Genomic DNA, 10,281 nt, shown 5'->3' with positions numbered 1-10,281 from the left:
GACGCGATCTCGCCTCGCCCGAGCCCAGCCTCGGGCAGGAACAGTAGTCCCAGACGGATTCACGCCTCGCCCGAGGGCCTCCTCAAGCAACGGGCACTCCCTCGACTCGCCCGAAGACCGGCTCGGGCAGGCTTCGTAGTGAAGCAACCTTGGCCAAATCGCCTCACCAACCGATCGTATCGCAGGCGCATTCAATGCAAGGATCGTCTGGCACCTTATCCTGACACGAGGTCCTCAATCAACAGGGCCGAAGTGACCGCAGTCACTTCGCCCTCCCACTGACCGACCTGACAGGAAAGCAGCGCCGCCTGCCCCGCTACGACTGCTGTGCCACCCGCCAGGGTGAGGCTGACAGCAGCTGAGTCCAGCCTCAGGCGCCACAGGAAGCTCCGCCTCACCCGACCCTAGGGCTCGGCCCCCGCCTCGGCCTCGGAAGATGGACTCCGCCTCGCCCGACCTCAGGGCTCGGCCTCGACCTCGACCTCGGAAGATGGACTCCGCCTCGCCCGACCCCAGGGCTCGGCCTCGACCTCGGCCGCGGAAGGTGGTCTCCGCCTCGCCCGACCCCAGGGCCCAGCCTCAACCTCGACCTCGGGCGGAATCGCGTCCTCGCCCGACCCCGGCCTCGGCCTCAGGAGGAGTCTCCGCCTCTCCCGACCTTGGACTCAGACCCACCACGTCGCAAGGGGTACATCATTACCCTACCCCTAGCTAGCTCAGGCTACGGGGGAACAAGACCGGCGTCCCATCCAGGCTCGCCCCGGTAACGAGTAATGATGGCTCCCCGCGTGCGTCCATGACGACGGTGGCTCTCAGCCCCTTACGGAAGCAAGGAGACGTCAGCAAGGTCCCGACAGCCCCGACAGCTGTGCTTCTACAGGGCTCAAACGCTCCTCCGACGGCCATGACACCATGTACACAGGGCCCTAGCACCTCTCCGACAGCCACGTTGGCATGTACATAGGGCTCCGGCTCCTCTCTACTGGACACGTTAGCATATTGCTACACCCTCATTGTACACCTGGACCCTCTCCTTGCATCTATAAAAGGAAGGGCCAGTCCCTCATGCGGGAGGGTGGTCGCGCGGGACTCTCTCCCTCTCCCTCGCGAACGCTTGTAACCCCTACTGCAAGCGCACACACTCTGGCGCAGGATAACACGAAGCCGCGGTTTTCCCCCCTTTGTGTTCCATCTCGCGCCAACCCATCTGGGCTGGGGCACGCAGCGACAATTTACTCGTCGGTCCAGGGACCCCCCGGGGTCGAAACACCGACAAAACTCATTATTTTATTTAACATGAACAATAATTATACCACTTTTAACATGCTTAGGAAAAACTCTACAGCATATTGCAAAGTATATAATATATCTTATTTAAGAAAAATATGAGTACAAATCTAAATCAATTTTTATGGAGAAAGATATATAATTATCTAAATTGAGAAACACATGGTCTATATTTTATTTAAATTTTTTATTTAAGAAAGCTATACTTAAACATCAATAATGAATATTGTTGAATTATGAAAACATGACATCTATTGAAGGGGTCATTTTAATATTTATTGTATAACAACCATAATTCAAATTAAACTATAAAAATACGTGAACTATTGAAAACACTAATTAAAATGCTTATCACATAATCATGAAATTAACAAAACCATTTCTATTTTATTTGGCTTCCTAATATTTATAATTAAAAAATATATAATAGGAACCTAAACATAAATAAAGGTAGACTGGAGGGGTAGTCGATTGTCAGGTACCGTAATTAGGGGTACCCCCAATACTGCTAAACGTGACCGAAAAACATCTTCAGAGCAAACCATACACGGCTGATAAAGCGCGGTTCAAGTCAAGGCCACATCTACTGAGGGACGCGACCTCATCCGAGCCCAGCCTCGGCCTCGGGCGGGAACAGTAGTCCTGGACGGATTCACGCCTCGCCCGAGGGTCCCCTCAAGCGATGAGCACACCCTCGGCTCGCCTGAACCTAGCTTGGGCAGACATTGTCGTGTAGCGACCTTGGCCAAATCACCTTACTAGCCGACCGTATCGCATGCGCATTTAATGCGGGGATCGCCTAACACCTTATCCTGACACGCGTGCCTCAGTCGGCAAGGTCGAAGTGACCGCAGTCACTTCGCCCCTTTACTGACCGATCTGACAGGAAAACAGCGTTGTTCGCCCCGCTCCGGCAACTGTGCCAACCACCAGGATAAAACTGAGTCACGATCTGTCACGAGTTTGGCCTCGGCCTCGGAAGAAGATCTCCGCCTCGCCCGACCTCAGGCCTCGGCCTCGGCCTCGGCCTCGGAAGAAGATGTCCGCCTCGCCCGACCCCAGGCCTCGGCCTCAGCCTCGGCCTCGGGAGGAGTCACAACCTCGCCTGAGCCCAGCCTCGGCCTCAGGAGAAGTCTCTGCCTCACCCGACCTGGGCCTCAGACCGACTACGCTACAAGGGATACATCATTACCCTACTCCTAGCTAGCTGCCTCAGTCTACGAAGGAACAAGACCGGTGTCCCATCTAAGGTCACTCCGGTAACAGGTAATGATGGTTCCCCGCGTGCGCCCATGACGTCGGTTGCTCTCAAACCCCCTACGGAAGCAAGACAACGTCAGCAGGATCCACGTCGCGCCGACAGCTGTGCTTCTACAGGGCTCAAGGAACTTCTCCGACGGCCACGTTAGCTCGTGTACAGGGCTCAAGGCGCTTCTCCGCCAGCCATGATAGCACATGGCTACACCCCCTTGTATAGCTGGGCATCTCCTTGTATCTATAAAAGGGGATGTCCAGGGCCTTCCTAAGGCAGGTCGTAGACACACGTTCGAGGTCGTGAACACACGTTAGACGTCGAAAACACACGCTGGACGTCGTGGACAGACGTTGTAACACTGACAACGTGGGACGTCAGGGGCAGACGGGGAGACACGCAGGGACTCTCACTCTCTCTCTCTCCCACTCGCTCTCGCCTTCGCTCCCTCACGAGGCTTGTAACCCCTACTACAAGCACCCCGGTGCGAGATAACATAAGCCTCATTTCCCTCTTGTGTTCCATCTTGCATCAACCCATCTGGGCAGGGACACGTAGCAACAAATTTACTAGTCGGTTGACGGTCCTCGCGGGTCTGAAACGCCGACAGTTGGCGCGCCAGGGGGCTCGCTGTGTGTTAACAAACACTTTCCCGTTGAGTTCCAGATGGGTAGCCTCCAGCAGCCTCTTCAGCCGGGGACGGTGCTCCGCTTCGGGAGTCTCGAGTTCATGTCCCTTGACGGCAGCTATGACATGGTACTCCTCCCGGCGCAGCGCGACGACGACGACGGTTGTCGGCTCGCCCGACAGCGACGAACACGACGACGACTTCCCACCGTGGCAGAAGAGGAACACCCGGTTTGCCCCGCCGCCCTCCTCGCCGGAGGAGGAGGAGACGGGGCAACCATGGCCATGCAGGAGGCGGCACCTCGTCGGCTGTCAGGCCAGAGCGAGTCGACGACATCGGCACCCATGCGGGGGCTATGTCGGGTGTTGACCTCACACCTGAGACAATGACGGGTGTCACTTCCCCGCAATGTGCCAACCCCAAGCGGACTGATGACGCCAGCACCCTCGCAAAGGACTTGCAGGGCGTTAGCCTCGTACCTGAGATAACGGTGCAGTCCGTCCCCGACGCAACTTTGCCACCGTCCATCGACCAAGAGGTACCGTCCGTTTTTCACCCTGCCCCTTTTAGATTCAGCCTCGATCCACCAAGCGACCCCGCTTCGGTGAGCGCTTTCGCTAGGGCATACCCTGACCTTCTAGGGTGTCATATGTGGTCATCTTGGGACCGACAGACGGCCGTCTCAACCTTCGGACCCGCGGGTTCCGAGGAAGATGACAACTCCGACTTCAGTTGGGATTTCTCCGGACTCAGTGATCCCAGTGCCATGCGAGACTTCATGTCCGCATGTGACTATTGCCTCTCTGGATGCTCTGACGATGGCCATAGCCTCGGCGACGAGGGTTGCGACCCAAGCCGCGAGTGTTTCCACATCGATCAGGGGGGCCACGGCGAGGACAACCACCTTGGCATGCCGCAAGATGACAACACCCTCGTGCCAGCGTCTCGTGTTGACATCCCGCGGGAGCTAGCTGTGGTCCCAGTCCCTGCGGGGGGTCAGGACACACAGCTCGAGCAACTCCACGAGATGTAGGCCAAGCTCGACGAAGAAACAGGGCGGCTTGTGCAGCTCCAACAAAACATCGAGCAGGAGTGGGCAGGCCGAGCACTTGCTGGAGGAGCGCCTCATCGGGCCCGAGACGTCCAACGTCGTATCGTTGATGATGCCAGGGCAGGGCTGCCCTCGGCCTTCAGCGGGGTCGGCCAGAATCTAGTTGCAGCAGCGATGCTACTCCGAGCAATGCCGGAGCCATCCACCACCGAGGGGCGGCGTATCCAGGGTGAACTCAAAGGTCTCCTGGAAAACGCAGCGGTCCGACGTGCCGAGAGCTCTGCCTCCCGAAGGCAAGGGTGCCCCTCGGAGCATCGCGCAACATCCTCCCAACTCATGCGGGAGGCCTCAGTCCGCACCGGGCACATGCGGGACAGGATGCCTGTAGCCCCGGATCGCCTCGGCGACGAGCACCGCCGCCGCGACCGTCGAGCCCGCCTCGAAGAGAAGGTGCGCCGAGGCTACCACCCCAGACGCGGAGGATGCTACGATAGTGAGGAGGACCGGAGCCCCTCGCTCGAACCGCCAGGTCCGAGGGTCTTCAGCCGGGCCATACGAAGGGCGCCGTTCCCAGCCCGGTTCCGAGCCCCGACTACCATCACCAAGTACTCAGGGGAGACAAGGCCGGAGTTGTGGCTTGCGGATTACCGAATGGCATGCCAGTTGGGAGGGACGAATGACGACAACCTCATCATCCTCAACCTCCCCATTTTCCTCTCCGACGCTGCCCGAGCATGGCTGGAACATCTGCCTCATGCCCAGATCTCCGACTGGGACGACCTAGTCAAGGCCTTCGCGGGAAACTTCCAAGGTACATACATGCGCCCTGGGAACTCATGGGATCTCCGAAGCTGCCGCCAGCAGCTAGGGGAATCCCTGCGAGAGTACATCCGATGGTTTTCAAAGCAGCGCACTGAGCTACCCAACATCACCGACTCGGACGTCATCGGAGCATTCCTCACCGGCACCACGTGCCGGGACCTGGTGAGCAAACTGGGGCACAAGACTCCCACCAAGGCGAGCGAATTGATGGACATCGCCACCAAGTTTGCCTCTGGTCAGGAGGCGGTCGAAGCCATCTTCCGGAAGGACAAGCAGCCTCAAGGAAGGCAGAAGGAAGACGCCCCCGAGGCGTCCGTCCAGCGTGGCTCGAAAAAGAAGGCCAAGAAGAAGGTGCAAGCAAAGCGCGACGCCATTGACGCAGATCTCGTCGCTGCTATCGAGCACAGGAATCCTCGGAAGCCCCCCGGAGGAGTCAACACGTTTGATAAGATGCTCAAGGAGTCGTGCCCCTATCATAGGGGTCCCGTCAAGCACACCCTTGAGGAGTGCGACATGCTCCGACGTTACTTCATCAAGGTGGGACCCTCGGCAGAAGGTGGCAAGGACCTAGGCAACAACAAAGGGGGCGACAAGGATGAGGAGTTCCCGGAGGTCCAAGACTGCTTCATGATCTACGACGGACAGGTGGCAAACGCCGACGGACAGGTGGCAAACGCCTCGGCTCGGCACCGCAAGCAGGAGCGCCGGGAGGTCTGCTCGGTGAAGGTAGTGGCGCCGGTCTACCTAGACTGGTCCGACAAGCCCATCACCTTCGACCAAGGCGACCACCCTGACTATGTGCCGAGCCAAGGAAGGTACCCGCTTGTCGTCGACCCTGTCATCGGCAACGCCAGGCTCACCAAGGTCCTCATGGACGGAGGCAGCAGCCTCAATATCATCTACGTCGAGACCCTAGGGCTCTTGGGGATAGATCTGTCCATGATCTGGGCCAGTGCAGCACCCTTTCATGGGATCGTCCCCGGTAAGCGCGTCTTGCCCCTTGGGCAACTTGATTTGCATGTCTGCTTCGGAACTCCCTCCAACTTCCGTAGGGAAACCCTCACGTTTGAGGTGGTCGGGTTCCAAGGAACCTATCATGCGGTGTTGGGGAGACCGTGCTACGCCAAGTTCATGGTTGTCCCCAACTACACGTACCTCAAGCTCAAGATGCCAGGCCCCAATGGAATCATCATCGTCAGATCCACGTACCGCCACGCTTACGAGTGCGACGTGGAATGCGTGTAGTACGCTGAGGCCCTCGTCGAATCTGAGGCCCTCATCGCCGACCTGGAATGCCTCTCAAAGAAGGCGCCTGACGCGAAGCGCCACGCCGGCAACTTCGAACCAGCTGAGGCGGTTAAGACCGTCGCCCTCGACCCCAACAACGACGCCTGCAAGCAAGTCAGGATCGGCTTTGAGCTCGACCCAAAATAGGAAGCAGTGCTCGTCGACTTTCTCCGCGCAAATGCCGAAATTTTTGCGTGGAGTCCCTCGGACATGTCGGGCATACCGAGGGATTTCGTCGAGCACTCGCTGGATATTCGAGCTGGAGCCCGACCCGTGAAGCAGCACATGTGCCGCTTTGATGAAGAGAAGCGCAGGGCCATAGGCGAGGAGGTCCACAAGCTGATGGCTGCAGGGTTCATCAAAGAGGTATTCCATCTCGAATGGTTAGCTAACCCTATGCTTGTGAAGAAAAAAGGTGAGAAATGGAGGATGTGCGTAGACTACACTGGTTTAAACAAAGCATGTCCGAAGGTTCCCTACCCTCTGCCTCGCATCGATCAAATTGTGGACTCCACTGCTGGGTGCGAAACCCTGTCATTCCTCGACGCCTATTCAGGTTATCACCAAATCAAGATGAAAGAATCCGACCAGCTCGCGACTTCTTTCATCACACCCTTTGACATGTATTGTTATATTACTATGCTATTTGGCTTGAGGAATGCAGGTGCAACCTACCAAAGGTGCATGAACCATGTGTTCGGAGAGCACATCGGCTGAACGGTCGAGGCTTACATCGATGACATCGTTGTCAAGACAAGAAAAGCCTCCGACCTCCTCTCCGACCTCGAAGTAACTTTCGGGTGCCTGTGCGCAAAAGGAGTAAAGCTCAATCTTGAGAAGTGTGTCTTCGGAGTCCCCCGAGGCATGCTCCTAGGGTTCATCGTCTCCGAAAGAGGCATCGAGGCCAACCCGGAGAAAATCGCAGCCATCACCAACATGGGACCCATCAAGGATCTAAAAGGAGTACAAAGGGTCATGGGATGCCTTGTGGCTCTGAGCCGCTTCATCTCGCGCCTCGGCGAGAAAGGATTGCCCTTGTACCGCCTATTAAGGAAGGCCGAGCGCTTCACTTGGACCCCCGAGGCCGAGGAAGCCCTCGGGAACTTAAAGGCACTCCTTACTAACGCACCCATCTTGGTGCCCTCCGCTGCGGGAGAAGCCCTCTTGATCTACGTTGCCGCAACCACTCAGGTGGTCAGCGCCGCGATCGTAGTCGAGAGACGAGAGGAAGGGCATGCACTGCTCATCCAGAGGTCGGTCTACTTCATCAGTGAGGTGCTATCCGAGACCAAGATCCGCTACCCACAAATCCAGAAGCTACTATACGCAGTAATTCTGACGCGACGGAAGTTGCGACACTACTTCGAGTCTCATCCGATGATTGTGGTGTCATCCTTCCCCTGGGAGAGATCATCTAGTGCCGAGAGGCCTCGGGTAGGATAGCAAAATGGGCAGTGGAACTCATGGGCGAAACAATTTCATTTGCCCCTCGGAAGGCCATAAAGTCCCAAGTCTTGGCGGACTTCCTGGCTGAATGGGTCGACACCCAATTGCCGACAGCTCCAATCCAGCCCAAACTTTGGACCATGTACTTCAATGGGTCGCTGATGAAAACAAGAGCAGGTGCTGGCCTGCTCTTCATCTCACCCCTCGGGAAACATGTGCGCTACGTGCTGCGCCTCCATTTTCCGACGTCAAACAACGTGGCTGAGTACGAGGCTTTGGTTAATGGGTTGCGCATCACCGTTGAGCTAGGGGTTCGGCGCCTCGACGCTCGGGGCGACTCGCAGCTCGTCATTGACCAAGTCATGAAGAACTCCCACTGCCGCGATCAAAAAATGGAGGCCTACTGCGACGAAGTTTGGCGCTTGGAGGATAAGTTCCACAGGCTGGAACTCAACCATGTTGCTCGACGGTACAACGAGACCGCGAATGAGTTGGCTAAAATAGCTTCGGGGCGAACGACGGTTCCCCCGGACGTCTTCTACAGGGACATATATCAACCATCCGTGAAACTCGACGACATGCCCGAACCCGACGAGACCTCGGCCCAGCCCGAGGTACCCTCGGCCGCCGAGGGTGAGGCCTTGCGCATCGAGGGAGAGCGGAATGGGGTTGTGCCAAACCAAAACTGGCAGACCCCGTACTGCAATATCTCCTCCGAGGAGAGCTGCCCCTCGACAAGGCCGAAGCTCGGCGACTGGCTCGGCGCACCAAGTCGTTCGTTTTACTGGGTGATGAAAAAGAGTTGTACCACCGCAGCCCCTCGGGCATTCTCCAACGGTGCATATCCGTTGCCCAAGGACAAGAGCTATTACAAGAAATACACTCGGGGGCTTGCGGTCACCATGCAGCACCTCAGACCCTCGTCGGAAACGCTTTCCGACAAGGTTTCTACTGGCCGACCACAGTGGCCGACACCACTAGGATTGTACGCTCCTGCAGAGGGTGTCAATTCTATGCGAAACAGACACACCTGCCCGTTCAGACCCTGCAAACAATACCCATCACTTGGCCATTTGCTGTATGGGGTCTGGACCTCGTCGGTCCCTTGCAGAAGGCACCCGGGGGCTTCAAGCACCTGCTGGTCGCCATCGACAAATTCTCCAAGTGGATCGAGGTCCGACCCTTAACCAGCATCAGGTTCGAGCAGGCGGTGGCGTTCTTCACAAATATTATCCATCGCTTTGGGGTCCCGAACTCCATCATCGCCGACAATGGCACGCAGTTCACTGGGAAGAAGTTCCTGGACTTCTGCGAAGACCACCACATCCGTGTGGACTGGGCCGCCGTAGCTCACCCAATGACAAACGGACAGGTGGAGCGCGCCAACGGTATGATTTTGCAGGGACTAAAACCGAGGATCTACAACGACCTCAATAAGTTCGACAAGCGGTGGATAAAAGAGCTACCCTCGGTGGTTTGGAGTCTGAGGACGACGCCGAGCCGAGCCACGGGTTTCTCGCCGTTCTTTCTAGTCTATGGGGTCGAGGCCATCCTAACCACGGACTTAGAATACGGTTCCCCGAGGACAAAGGCTTACGGCGACCAAAGCAATCAGACCAACCGAGAAGATTCGTTGGACCAGCTGGAAGAAGCTCGAGACGTCGCCTTACTACACTCGGCACTGTATCAGCAGTCCCTGCGACGCTACCACGCCCGAAGGGTTCGGCCTCGAGGCTTCCAAGTGGGAGACTTAGTACTTCGGCTGCGACAAGACGCCCGAGGGCGCCACAAGCTTACTCCTCCCTAGGAAGGGCCCTTCATCATCGCCAAGATTTTGAAGCCCAGGACATACAAGTTGGCCAACGATCAAGGCGAGGTCTACAGCAACGCTTGGAACACCCAACAGCTACGTCGCTTTTACCCTTAAAATGTTTCAAGTCGTTTGTATACCTCGCTTTCTTTACATGCATAAATAAAGTCTAACCATCAAGGAAGGATCAGCCTTCCCTCGGGGGCTAGAAGGGGGAACCCCCTCTGCGTCAAAATTTTCCTCGGAAAAGTCTTTTGCCAGAACGTCTTTCGTGCTTTTCGACTGCGTCGATAACAGAATCCTAAAGACGAGCGAGAGAGACCTTGAACGGCAAGGCCGACCGAGCCGAGGGACTCCTACGCCTCCAGGATACGGATACCTCACTCGTCACCTTCCGCGAAAAGTAACTCACGCTCGGATAAGCGATTCTGCTACCGAACAAGTCCTAACGCTCGAAAACTTTCCTGCCAGAACGACTTTCGTGCCGTTTCGACTGCATCGATAACAGAATCCTAAAAACGACAAGGGACCATGTAAGTGGCAAGTCTGACCGAGCTGAGGGACTCCTACGCCTCCGGGATACGGATACCTCACTCATCACCTTCCGCGAAAAGTGACTCACGCTCGGACAAGGGATTCTGCTACCGAACAAGTCCTAACACACGAAACGAGAGGAAAGAAAATGCAACTTTATAATC

This window comes from Zea mays, chromosome 3 (assembly GCF_902167145.1).
Source record: "Zea mays cultivar B73 chromosome 3, Zm-B73-REFERENCE-NAM-5.0, whole genome shotgun sequence".
Lineage (NCBI taxonomy): Eukaryota > Viridiplantae > Streptophyta > Magnoliopsida > Poales > Poaceae > Zea > Zea mays.
The sequence above is the reverse complement of the archived record's forward strand: the minus strand, read 5'-3'. Positions refer to the sequence as shown.